At 42.1% G+C, this 14,348-nt stretch overlaps 1 protein-coding gene across 3 annotated transcripts in view; it reads left to right on the top strand.

The window, feature by feature from the left end:
- SH3KBP1 (SH3 domain containing kinase binding protein 1) overlaps positions 1–14,348 on the top strand; it is a 311,729-nt gene that overhangs the window by 103,351 nt on the left and 194,030 nt on the right. The gene's annotated exons all lie outside the window — the stretch shown is intronic.

The following is a 14,348-nucleotide window of genomic DNA, read 5'->3' as shown; positions in this document are numbered from 1 at the left end:
AAGGAAGAATGCTCTGTAGGAGAATTGACAAAGGACATGAACAAGCAGATCACAGAAAAAGAAAGACAAATGGATGATGGTAAGCATATGGAAAGCTGTGCAACCTTATTTTTACTAATTAAAGAAATGTAAATTAAATATCATCTTCTGTTATCAAGTTGGCAAAAATGAAGACGTTTAAAAATACCCAGGATGGGGAAACCAGCACTCTTTCATGCTATTGGTGGGAGTGTAATTGAGAAAATTTTTGGAGGCAATGTTCATTATCTGTTAGAAGGAAGGATATGCCAAGTCTTTGACCCAAAAATTTCACTCTAGGGAATCTGTGCCTCAGTTACACTTGCGCATATGTGCCAAATTATAGACACAGTCATGCTCAATGTAGTGTTATTGCAGAAGACTGCAGACAACTGGATGGTTTCATGTGGATTATAGTTTGGAGGGAAGAGAACTGACACCCCCCCATCCAGATTAAAATGAGGTACCCATTTAACCAGTTAATGATACAGGAACTTAGTGAGGCGATGGCCTGAAGGTGGGAGCAGATGTGTTGTACACAAGGTATATCTCATGCACCCATCCCCACCACCAGGTTCCAATGGTTTGTATAGCAGAGGAGATTTTGCCAGATCTCACAAATAGCCAAAATTTGCTGTGCCTCAAGTCTTTTCTCCATCAGCATTTTAGAAGAGCCAGCAACAACTACTGATGTGCTTCAAACATGCAGCTCCCCTGGTTCTTGATCCAAACTCCACTTGAGCAGGGTTACATTTTCATCCGGGGGAGTGGAAGGCAGAGACAGTGGCCATGTGTCCCTTAAAGAGGTCTCTCTGCTCTGATTTTCCATCCTCCTCTCTCCCCACATTTCTTCCCCCCACCCCAGCTCTGATTTAGCGCCCTTTAATCTAGGTGGTTTTGATTGGTCAGACTTCTATGTTCCGAAATCTGCTTTCCCACACCACCAGATTGATTGTCCAGTCTGATACCTGTCTATCCTGCATTTGGATTCTGTGCAGCTATGAGGAAGAGGGGAAGAGCTCTAACTGATGGAGAAGATGTCTTAGAGATACTGAGTATAAGAATAGTACATGTTGGCCGGGCGCGGTGGCTCACGCCTGTAATCCTAGCTCTCTGGGAGGCCGAGGCGGGCGGATTGCTCGAGGTCGGGAGTTCGAAACCAGCCTGAGCAAGAGCGAGACCCCGTCTCTACTATAAATAGAAAGAAACTAATTGGCCAACTAATATATATAGAAAAAATTAGCCAGGCATGGTGGCTCATGCCTGTAGTCCCAGCTACTTGGGAGGCTGAGACAGAAGGATCGCTTGAGCCCAGGAGTTTGAGGTTGCTGTGAGCTAGGCTGACGCCACGGCACTCACTCTAGCCTAGGCAACAAAGTGAGACTCTGTCTCAAAAAAAAAAAAAAAAAAAAAAAAAAAAAGAATAGTACATGTTGAATTGAGTATATTTGTGTTTAAAAACAGGTTAGGGACAGACAGACAGACACACACACACACACACACACACTCGTTAATGGTTCCTGGAGGAGGAGGAATGGGATTTCACTGGGGAATGGGCCACCTTTATGTTTTGCTGTCTATCGCCTCTTATTGCATATATACCTGTACAATTATTAATTTTTTAAATAATTATATATATATAGTTTTGAAAGTCAATGCTAAATGACATATGAGTATCCAGCAGCCCATTGTGCCTTCTCCTTGTGTCCTTGTCTTCTAGGAGGCACTTATTCTTCAGTTCTAGCTGTTGCTTCTGATATTTGCTGCTATACTTCTGAATAATATTTATGCACTGCTATCTCTTAGCTTGTTGACTCTAGACATTCTCTGTTAATTGTCAGGTAGTTGAGGCTTTTAGCTCACTCACAGTCCTCATAACCCCTTTTCTCTGTATGCTCATATCTCAGGTTTTGCTTTAATCTATACTTAATGTTTTCATTAATATACTAATGTTGCTATTGAGTGGTGATGCAAGAATATGCTATAATTTCCTTATGTAACTTTTTGTCTTCCCTAGAGATCATTTTTTCCTCTTTGAGTTGTCCTAGGACATCCAAATCTCATACCTTGAACTAAATAACTCTATAAAATGCCTCTTAATATAATCTCTCTCTTTCTGTCTCTCTCTCTCTGTCTCTCTCTCTCTCTCTATCTCTCTCTCCCTCTCCTGCTCCTTCTCTCTCTTGTTTTACTTGCTTGATTTGGTGGAATTCACCCTCCAGTAGCCTTCCAAGGGAGGGTACATGGAAATAAATCTTTGAGACGTCTGTGAAACTAACCACACTAGGAGGTGCATACTGGGAAGTTTTCCCCTTTTTATGCTCAACCGCCCCTCAGCACCTGGTCCATGTCTGTTGGCAGATGGGGTTCCCCCTCCTGCTGAGGGAGCCTGAGGATCCTGGGACCTAGAGGCTGTGCTTTCATTCACAAGATCTCATTTGATCTTTAAAATATTTTAATCAACTAACAAAACTGTGGCATGGAGTGGTAACAGAGCCAGAACTTAAACTGAAGTGTCAGCTGCCTGGGCCAGGCTTCTGCCTTTCCAAACCCAGCTGTTCCTTACTGGAAAGAGAAATAACAGTAGCAGGCCCCAAGTGCTAAGTGCCAAATGCATGGTCATGGCTTCAGGGTGAGTCTGATTCCTGACATCTTCAGCTCTAGGTAGCCATCCTTTGCTAAAAGTACCTTCCAGTCTCATTGAGTGCGCACGTGTGTGTGCATGTGTGTGTGTGTGAACAAGACTGATTTACATTTGCCTCTTGTGATAATTAAAATGCCCTGCCTATCATTTGTATAAGCTCGGCATGATTGTTTTTATTGCTACAGTATTTGGTTTCAAGCAATGTAAGAATTGCACCTCCCTCCTCCTATTCCTTTTGTGATGCAAAATGTCTCATTACTTAGGAGTTTGTTGCTGATTGTACAGTTTAGCATTTGATCTTTTTGTTAACCACAGTCAGGTGACCACACATAGGGTAATTAGATTAACCTACCCCTCCTCTTCTCTACTGAAACAATATAAAATCCAGTATTCTGTTGGCACATGCCTTCCTTAGATTAATGATCTTGGAGTTGCTGCATGGAAATTTGCATAGCTCCCTACAGCTCTGAGAAATGAAAATGCCCAGCTGTCTAAAAGCTTTAATCAGGAAATGAGCATGAAATGGCATTGTTTTGTCATGGGCTTGGAATAATTTTTTCTTTACAATTGAGTTATCCTGGATGGAAATATATATAAACATTTCTTTCAACAACCAGTAAACAGGTGCTTTTTTTGTTGGTAAAGATTCAAGAATTTTTTGACTTGGGAGTGGCTTTCAAATTGTTGGGCCTTACACTGGACACTGCTGAAAGTTTATGCTATAGTCATCTTCCTTTTCTCTCCTTTTTTAAATGAGAGTTTCTAGAGGCTGACTTTTCAGAGCAAGAGAACAGTGTTAAGCAGCATAGATAGGAACAGGGACATGGCCGCAGGACTGCCTGGGCCAGCCCTCACTCAGCCCCTTCTTGCCTGTGTTCTCATCCCCTCCTGGGACTTGCTTTCCCCATCTGTCAACTAGAGATAATAATGGCCCCTACCTCTTAATGTGGTGGCGAGTATTAAATGTGTTTTTCCATGTAAGCCCTTAGAAGAGTATCGTGTTCATGGTGTATTCTTCATCAGTGCAAGCTAATTCCATATTTTTTTAGAAGACCTAGGGAAATGAAGACTATATTCCCTCCCTTTTTATATTTAAAAGATCCTAGTGCTAGTCTTAGAAGCAATTGTGACTGTAAAAATTAACATTGAGAGGCTGGACATGGTGGCTCACGCCTGTAATCCTAACACTCTGGGAGGCCGAGGTGGGCGGATTGTTTGGGCTCAGGAGTTTGAGACCAGCCTGAGCAAGAGCAAGACTCCATTTCTACTAAAAAGAGAAATAAATTAATTGGCCAACTAAAAATATATAAAAAATTAGCCAGGCATGGTGTCACATGCCTATAGTCCCAGCTACTTGGGAGGCTGAGACAGAAGGATTGCTGGAGCCCAGGAGTTTAAGGTTGTTGTGAGCTAGGTTGATGCCATGGCACTCTAGCCTGGGCAACAGAGTGAGACTCTGTCTCAAAAAACAAAACAAAACAAAACAAAACAAATTAACACTGAATTAGACACATGCTCTGCTTTCATTTATATTTGCCACACAGCTGAAAGAATGATAGAGCTAGTGATAATGGCTGACATTCATTGAATGTCTGGGGATGAAAGATGAGTGAGGCCTATTCCTTAGCCTTGAGGGATAGACAGAAGCACCCATACTGACAGTATAGGCCAGTCAGGGTGCTGTGGTGGGGTTCCACCAAGGGTCGCAGAAACACAGGCTCTTACTCATCATTGAAGCAGTTAAAAAGACAACAGAAATGGCTGTTAGACCTTGGACATCACTTCTTCTCTCTTTTTTTTTCCTCTAAGAGCAAACTTTTTTACCTAGCCTGTGATCTCACTGTTCCTGTGTTTAGGGTACTGCTTCATGGAGTAGGTGTGATGTTATAAGAAACACTTTTTAATCTTTCTAGAGTCTTTGATGGGGAAAATACCCATCCCTAAGGGAACTCAATTTGAGATTTAGTAATTAACCTTTTGGAGCATAATTAAGCAACTCCAACGTGTTTAGCTCTTCTTACTTGCACTCTGGGCACCAAAGAAAACTGGATTCTACCCAGGATAAAACTATAAATGAGATTTAATATTGCCTCTTTATATACATTTTATTCTTTTGATTGTTGTCATACCCTTAGTTATACTTGCATTTCAAGAATCCTGAATTTTATATCATATAATTGAAAAAACAATTGATTATTGGGTCTGGCATGATTTTTCCCCACATCTTAGCTTTCATATCTCCTCTGTTTAATGAAATACACAGACTGGAGAGCTTTCTGTAGAACTTTGTATATGTTAGTGTACACTGTTGTCACTGTGACTGGTACCATTGGGACCTTTAAAACCAGCAGTGGAAATGATATAGTCAAACTCTTATTAGGGGGTAGTGTTGCCTTCTTCCATTTTGGGGAACGAAATAGCAGTCATAGTCTTATGGTTGGAGAAATAGCAAACATATTTCAGTTATTCAATTTTTAAATTAAGGACATTTTGAAGAGCTAACACAGGTACATGGTACCAGTTAAAAGGGACAAAATATATGCCTTCCCTTTCCTTGGCCAGCCTGTTCCACTCCCTGCAGGCAGCCTCAGTTATCAGTTTGTTGTGTGTGGCTTCTATATTGCTGAGGCATACACACAAATTCTAGCATACATTCTTCTTCTTTACCTAGCAGTATGTCTTGGCAATTGTTCTTCTTAGTACACACAGACTGGCTTCATTCCTGGAGAGAGTTGCATAGCATGGATTTATGGTCATTCATCACCAGTTCTCTACCAACACACATTTATGTTCTTTCAGGCTTTTGCTAATTTAAGCAATGCCATAACAATTAATCTTGTGCGTATGCTGTTTTGCAGGTGTGCAAGTATTTTTGTCGTTTAAATTCCTAGAAGTGGAAACACTGAGTCAAAAGGTGTAGGCATTTAAATTTTTGCTAGATAATTGCCACATTGCTTCCCACAGAGGTTGTATCAATTTATATATCAATTTATACTCATTAGAAAGTATGAGATGCTCTCTTTCCTTATGCCCTTGCCAACATTATCGATCTTTTAAAAATTATTGCCAGTCTGACAGATAAAAATACCTCACTGTAATGAAATTATGTACATCCCTCTCTAGACTGTCAACTTTTGGAGAGTTTATTACTTGCTCTTCCCCGAATCTCTCATTCTTTGATTGAATCCCAGCTGTGTGCCAGGCACTGTGCTACGTGCAGTGAGAACAGATGGTATTTTAGAGAACCAGACTCTAGCTCCAGGACATATGTAAACATTATTATAATACAGTAGGTAAATGCTACAATTCTAGGTAGGAGAAAATAGCCAGAATGATACAGAGTCCTTCTGTGTAGTGGGCATAATATCTATACACAGGTATTGTTATACAGGAATCTCATTGTAATGTTCATTTCTCTTATGAGTATGATTAAGCATCTTTTTTGTATGTTTGAGTCACATTTTTCTTCCCTGTGAATTCTCCTTTGTTATTTTTTGTTGGGTTATTGATCTTTTTGCTGGTACTTTGTAGAAGTAGCTCTCTCTATACAACAGGCAACAGTTACCCCAGTTTGCCTTTTGTCTTTATTGATGGCTTTTTTTTTTTTTTTTTGCTGTGTTGTACTTTTAGTTTTTTTTTTATGATTTATTGGCTCTTTGTTTTGTGGCTTCCAAATTCTGTATTAGTGTTACATTATCTTTCCCACTCTGTGCTTGTGAGAACGTTCATATTTTATTCTAGTCCTTTAAAGGTTTAAGTTTTTAACGGGTAAATTCATTTGGAATGTCTAATATTCCCAGTCCAGTAAAGAAATAAATACTGTTTAAAAAATGAGACACTACATGAATTTCTTACCGTATTGTCGTCTTCTTGCCACTCTTAAACTTGACCTGCATCTTGTGAGGTGAGAAGTTGGTGGTGATCCAGTGAATCCCAGTTGTATCTTTATAGGGATGAAACAGATCTCCCTGTTGTCACAGCTGTGGGCTGAATTGAAAACACTCCCCCTCCTCTGTAGGTAGTTATCTTGCCCATAACACTCTACTAAATCGGTCATTCATCTGACAAGTAGTGTCTACTAAAGTATGTCCAAACAACTGGTTGTTCTTGAGATCCTTTGATCCAGTGGTAATAATCTAGATGTTTAGCAGGGCATAGGCAAACATAAAGACACCAGCTGTCACGCAGGTAATTGCATCATGCATCAGGAAGCAATGGTATCTCTTTGGAGCACAAAGGTCCATTCTCATCTTTGTTCGGCATCTATCATTTAATGTGCTGTTTGCAGCGTTCATTCCGTCCTGCAGGTCCAGAACTTCTTGCTCTTGTTCTCACGTTCTTGTTATTTTCCTGTTGATGTTATCAGTGATCCTTGGGAGATAATACTGCAAGTCTATGATATTGCAAATATGCAGCTGAAGATTGATGTAGCGACATGACAATAGGTACCCTGTTACATTTTTTTAAATGTCCTTGTTATCTTTGAGCTGAAAATGTCATTGGTATGTTTATGATTGTATGTCAAAGCATTTTTATGAGTGGCAGCATATTTTGTAAATATGAGAAAGCCGTTGTAGTATGAGACATCAATGTGGTTTCACTATGTAATTTTTAGGGAAAATTATGACACATTTCAAGCATATAACAAATACCTGTGTGCCCAACACCCCGATTTATCAAATTCTCATATTTTGCCATATTTACTTTATATATCTGTTTCCCCTCTTTGTAATTCTCTTTAATGAAGTTGGTGCATTTTGTGGTTTGACAGCATGGATATTTTATCACGGTAATCAGGTATGTTTTATTAAGAAACAGAATCTTACAGATACAGCTGAAGCTCCCCTTGTACCCTGTTGCTTTCAGGATACTTGCTGCATTTTTCTCGGTGTTCTGAGACAGACTAGCCTTTTGTGAAGAGAGCTAAGTGCTGGGAAAGCACAGTCTCTGCATGCAGGGAACACACTTGCGGGGCGACTGCTCCGCAAACTTGCCTGCTGTGTTGTGTTGGGAGGGAGGGAAGATAGGCACGTGAGGGAGCAATGTGCTATTTCTAGGCTGCTGTATCTATTCAAAACACTCTTGATCAGTAGATTTGGTGTAAGGGTTTGTTTTTAGTGATTTCCTTTTATCTCCTGCCAGGGGTAATTTTGCAAAATGGTTTTCCGTGAACTAGCATGAAGGGCACAGCTGTGATCCCATGGCCACGTCTGGCTCTAAAGGAAGCCTTTCCTCTAAAAAGAAAGAGCAAGATTGAGGGGAGGCTGATGAATGATGACTGTTTTCCCTGCCCGGCTTCCACCCAGAGCCAAGGGGACCCTGCCCAGCCTCACTCAGCCCTTCTAATGCAGAGGGAGGGCTCAGGACCAGCATTGTCGCTGGTCAGGGTGGCGCTGAGCTCCCCCTGGTGTCTGTGGTACCGGCCTGCTCTGTGTGTTTGTATTATCAGTGGCAGGAGAGAAGGAAATCTTGCAAGATCTGGGGGAAAGCAGCCAGGGGGAGAGCAAGGATGCCACGGATGAAGCAAATCTATCCATTCAGCTGATTGTGTAAATGAGATGAGACACCCCTTGGCTCACCCACCCAATAGGGTGTATCTGGCACATTCTGACCATCCATCTCCTCCGTGTTGAGCCCAGAAAGCTTCCCACCACCTGAGATGAACTCAAGCACTAGCTTTTCATGTTTTTGACCTCCTAGAACAAAATCCTAGTACATTTCAATTTAAAAGAATCTGTCTTCTTCTGGTTTAAGCATTTATGTTGTTCTTTTAAATTGAAATAGCAAGAAGTAAAGGACAGAGGCCTTAGAAGTACAGTTCAGTGGAATTTTTTTGGTCTGTGTACACCTGTGTAACCATCACCCAGACCAAATTATAGAACATTGTCATATTCCAGGCGGGCTGCCTTGCACCTCTCTTGTCAGTACCTCCCCAAGGGTAACTGCTATTCTGAGATGTCTCACCAATGATTAGTTTTGCCTGTGGTTGAACTTCACATACATGGAATCATACAGTGTGTAATCTTTTGTGTCTGGCTTCTTTCACCCAGTACTGTGACTGTGAAGTTCATCTGTATTGTTATGTGTAGTTCTTTTTCATAGCATTTGCTATTTAATAATGACAGTAAATAATCAATTTGTATACTACTCTCCAATTCACTATTGGATCCTGAAGACACACCTATGATGGTGCATTTGGCATTAGACTTCTTTCACAGATGACAAAAGGGCTACTTAGAGGCTTTAAGTATTGCCCCTAAGGTCACACACCTAATAAGTGATGATGCCAAAACTAATTCTGGTTTCTGACTCACAGCATTGTTCTCTCCATTCATCACAAAGCCTGTGCCTTAACTGTGTTATGGTTGATGGAAGATATAAAGGATGAGAGGGAGGGCCAGGGCCCCCAAACTGGACTTCCATTGGTGTTTTACCATGCAGCATTTTGGAGATCAGTTAGAGGCTGACCAATTAACTTAAATGAGTTAACATTCAACCCAGCCACCCGTATTGTATGTAATGGATGGGGAGGGAAAGGAAAAAGAGGAAGCCAACTTGGCTCAGCAGCCAGCCACAGCCAAGCAACCAAGCTTATCAGAAAGCAGACTATCCTGGTTTAGCTCCCAGTTGCATACAAATCATGCGTTCACTCAGTGAGGCTGCAGTTTGCAGGCCACTAAATGTGTCATGGAACATTTTTTCCATAGCAACATTATTGGGGCTTTTTGGCCTCTGAGTGTGGACAAGCCATCTCAGGCTCTGTTTGGCATAATGCTTTGGGGAAGCCAGAATGGTATGATGAGCTCTTCTCTTCCTTCTCTGAAGTGGTCCTTGTGACACAGCTCAACTGTCATTGTAGCATCTATAGCTTATTGATGGCCTAAGTTTTACTGTACACGTTGACTTTTCATTATTAAGGCATCAGACTTGAGATAAAGAGATGCAGGGCTTCCTTTGCCTCCTAAAGAGGTTTGCTGATACCCTGTCTGTTCTGAATTATCTTTAAGCAAGTGAAATCATTCCTGATTTATACATGTGGGCATATATGTGTGCATTTCCATAAGCCCTCATGGCCCACAGTTCTGGCCCAGTGTGTGGCCTCTACCATTCAGATAGTAGGACCCAGGTTCTCAATGAATGGTTAAAAACATGGGCCCAGTGGTCGGAAAGCTGAGATTGAGAACTGGGGCTAGGAACCCCCCAGCCCTAGGGAATCCAGGTCCTGCCACCTGGATCAGAACCTCGGAGAGCTCCAAGTCCATGGCTGCTGGCAGCTCTATGCAGGCTCTAGTGCCAAGTCCACACTCCTCTGCAGGAAGGAGCTCTTTTACGTGGATGGTAAGGGACTTCAACGATTTGGGTCTCAATAGCAGGAGTCCTCAAACTTTTTAAACAGGGGGCCAGTTCACTGTCCCTCAGACCGTTGGAGGGCCGGACTATAGTTTAAAAAAACTATGAACAAATTCCTATGCACACTGCACATATCTTATTTTGAAGTTAAAAACCAAATGGGCACAAACACCCACATGTGGCCCATGGGCCGTAGTTTGAGGACTCCTGCTCAATAGTCTTGGGCTTATTGGTAAAGCAATACATTCTTTAAGTGTGGAGGGAAGCTGAGGGTCCCACTGGAGGCACAGGTGGGATGGTTTTGAGCCTCCCTCCTATAGTCATGACGCTAGTTCTTCTTGGGAGGTGAGATGTAGAAAGAGAGTTCTCCCTAGAAGACTCAGGGTTTGGTCCCATGGCCAGCTCTGCCCCTTACTAGCTTTGTGACCTTTGTTTTGTCTTGCATCCTCTCCGACAGGTTCTCACTATTTTTATGTGTAAAAGTATTTGTCTGGCAAAATCCAGCATTTTTCTCCTGACAACATTACTGTGAGAAACAAGTGGAAAAAATATCTGCTAAAGCACTTTAATTTATATAAGCCTTTGCCGTTGTAAGGTTGTATCATTGCTAGCATCATCACCTATTTTTAGAGCCTATTGATAGTTCGGGGCATCAGAATTCTGTGAATGTAAGGTGTTGTCCACGAAGTGCACCCTCTCCAACTTGTATTTGCATGGTAATTGGTACCAGGGGGTCGACATGCATGTCAGATATTTTTAGCCAGAAGCAAGTACACAGGGACTTGTGATTTGCTGTGCAATTTGGAAAGTTTTTGAATGAAAGAGCTTATGCTACGGTCTTTTGGAAGGAACTGGAGATCTAGGCAGACATTTGTTTTAGGAGCGTCCCTTGTGGCAATGCGGAGGCTGAACTGGGAGGGAAGAGACTGAAGACAGAGAGACATGATTATAATCCAGGCAGGACTCGGGGGAAGAGTGGTTAAGAGATGAGCTCTGAAGCTAGACAGGTCGGGTTCTAATTCTGGCTTCTACTTGTCTGACCTTGAGCAAATTCCCTTAGCTCTGTGTGTCTTGGTGTGTATATGTGTGAATAGGACTGTTGCTTAAATTAAAAGTTGCAATCCAGGTGATGCTTTTAGAGCATGGTTTGGCACATGATAAGCACTCTAATATTAGCTGCTATTCATATGAGATTTTTCCCATTTTTTATTGCAATAATATATATAACATAAAATTTGCTGTTTAAACTATTTTAAGTGTATAATCAGTGGCATTGATTACATTCACAATGTATGCAACCGTCACCACTATGTATGCCCAAAACATTTTCGTCACCCCAAACAGAAGCCCTGTAACCATTAAACAATAGCTCCCATTCCCCTCCCCGACTCCAGGTAACCTGCAATCTGTTTTCTGTCTTTATGAATTTGCCTAGTCTAGATATTTCGTGTAAGTGGAATCATACAATATTTGTCCTTCTGTGTCTGGTTTATTTCATTTAGCATAGTGTTTTCTAGGTTCATCCATGTTGTAGTATATATCAGAACATTATTACTTTTTGAGACTGAATAATATTCCATTGTATGGCATTACCACATCCTGTTCATTCATTCATCTGTTGACAGACACTTGGGTTATTTCTACCTTTTGGCTATTAGATATAATGTGGCAGTAAACATTGGCATACAGGTTTGCCTTTGGGGCAAAACTTTTCATTCTGTTTGGGTCCCTGCTTTCAATTCTTTCGAGTATATACCTAGAAGTGGAATTGATAGGTCATATGGAAATTCTTTGTGTAACTTTTGAGGAACTGCAAGAAACTGTTTTCCCAAGCAACTGTACCATTTTATAATACATTCCCACCAGAAGTGTATGAGGGTTTCAATTTCTCCACATCCTTTCCAACACTTCCTATTATCTATCTTTTTGATGATAGCTATCCTACTGAGTGTGATGGTATTATATTGTGGTTTTAATTTGCATTTCCCTAATGATGAACACCTTGTCATATGTTTATTGGCCACTTGTGTGTTTTCTTTCGGGAAATGTCTATTCAAGTCCTTTGCTTGGTATTTGGTTTTTTCCCCATTTATTTATGTTTTTAAGGTAATGCAGGAGGAATGGAAAGAAACAGAGAGATTGAGGAAGTAGATACAGCCAGACTGAGTGACTGGTTATTTAGGGGGGGTTAATGCTGAGTTTTCTAGCCTGAGTAAGTGGGTGAATGATGGAGTGTCAAACAAGACAGGCTCTCCTCTCATGGGAGAAGGGGTCTGTTGGAGGAAAGGTGTTGGCTTTGGGTGGGCCTACATTGAGCCTGGGTGTTGTCCTGGTGGGGAGCTTGCCAAATTCACTGCCAAGTCCATGTGCCTGATTGGTTTCTCTGGGGAAAAAAAATGCAGGACATATTTTAAGTTTTGTCTTCTCCCTGAAGCAACTTAAGAAATTTGCTTATCATTTGGCTTCTCTGTCTGGCCAATGTGAACAATCATTGGAGGAATGATGGCATCTAGGATTTGAAGGCCAGCCTCTCTCCCATGCTGGTTTCTCAGCCTTTAAGCACCTGCTCTTGATCAGCCCAGTCCTTTCCAACCAGCTGCTCATGGTGTGCTGCTCTGAAGCATTTGGGGGGAGAGGGGTAGCATTCTTGAGAACCATGACTTCCAAGCCAGGGGTGGGGAACCTGCAGCCTTGGGGTCACATGTGGTCACATGTGGCCTTGAGGCTGCAGGTTGTGACCACCCCAGCCTCATGTTTGCTCTACTTCCCTCACCCTTTCCCAGCTATGTGCCATTAGCAGCTAGTGCCGAACAAACACTTGCCATGTCACCCCCAACCCACCGACTTGCTCTGAATTACTCCTTTGCAAAGTCGGACGTTGTGCTACTGCATCACGTTGTGTCTAGGTTGGGAGTTTGTGTGTGCGCAGTCATATCTACACTGTGATGCAAAGTAAAGTTTGAGCAACTGTTCTTCCCCCAAAGAAGCAACCAGTGGGGAAATGAGCCTACTTGGTGGCTTGTTGTCTTTACTTCTAGAACCATAGCAGGCTGGCAGCCATCACCAAGAAAGCATTCTGTCATGTGGCTCAGGCGGGCAATGTTTGCAGATTGCCCCCTGATGCCATCTGCCTGTGAGGCCACAGATGCCCCCAGTGACTGCTGTTCTAGCAGGTGCTGGGGCTGCTAAGATGGATGTCTGTGTACACACACATGCACACATAGCTTTGTGTGGTGTGCAGAGGTACCAGTGTTGGCCTGGGGCTGAGCTTTGCCTAGTTACGCCTCTGGGCCGCCAGCTGAAATTCTCAACCCAGCAAAGCGCCAGCCCCAGTTGCTGGGTTTCCGGTGGGGCCCTGGTGAGAGAGGAAGAGAGGGCGAGGCTGCTGTGAACAGAGCCAGCAATTGGGGAATTGGATATGGTAACACATACTCGGGTGTGCAGGAAGCTGTGGGGCAGTAGCAATGTTCTGACATGCTTTTGTTGTTTTCTTTCTACCTCTGCACCCTGCTCGGGCCTAATCGTGGTCCCCTATCTCATTTAGCATCTTCATGCTCGTTCCATAGAGGGAGCTCATCCCCCCTTTCTTGCCTGTGCAACTTCTCAAGAACACATCCCTCATCCTTGAATCCTTCCTGCTATTCAGGCCTGCTTTGGGTCAGCCCCTAAGCTTTCACTGTTTCCCAAGTTAGCATGAACGTGGGTTCAGACAAGCCTGGTTCCCTTGCTCCTTTGGGAGGAATTCCTATGTACAGACCTGCACTTCATGTGTCATCATTTTGGACTCTCGATGCCTTTGAAAAGAATTGTGTAAATTATTAAAGCAATTTGAAATAATTGTATCAGCCATCAGGTTTTTTAAAAATCCAGATCTTAATAGAGCTTTGATAAGAGTTTATCTAGAGAAGGGGTTAGTGAACCTTTTCTGTAAAGGGCCAGATACTTTAGGCTTTGATCTCTGTTGCAACTACTCAACTCTGCTGTTGTAGCATCAAAGCAGCTCTATAAGCTAGTTAAACGCACGAACGTGGTTGTGTTCTAATGAAACTTTCTTTACAAAACTGGGTGGTGGGCTGGAATTTGCTGACCCCTGGTCTAGACCCCTGACTTAGTGTGTCATCTTTATTTTTTTTTTTAATTTATCAAGAGTTGAAAAACCAGAGGAACTTGATGGTTGTAAATAAATATAAATCATTTTCTTTGGAGTTTAATATAATTAATTGCGAGCACAATGGTGAGTTGGGAATATGCTTCCCTAAATCCCTATTGTGAAGAATAGAAATCAGAAGGCTTTTTAAGGGGTGAGTCTGCTTGGCTAAAGCTTGTCATTGTTCAA

This window comes from Microcebus murinus, chromosome X, assembly GCF_040939455.1.
Source record: "Microcebus murinus isolate Inina chromosome X, M.murinus_Inina_mat1.0, whole genome shotgun sequence".
NCBI lineage: Eukaryota > Metazoa > Chordata > Mammalia > Primates > Cheirogaleidae > Microcebus > Microcebus murinus.
The sequence above is the reverse complement of the archived record's forward strand: the minus strand, read 5'-3'. Positions and strand labels throughout refer to the sequence as shown.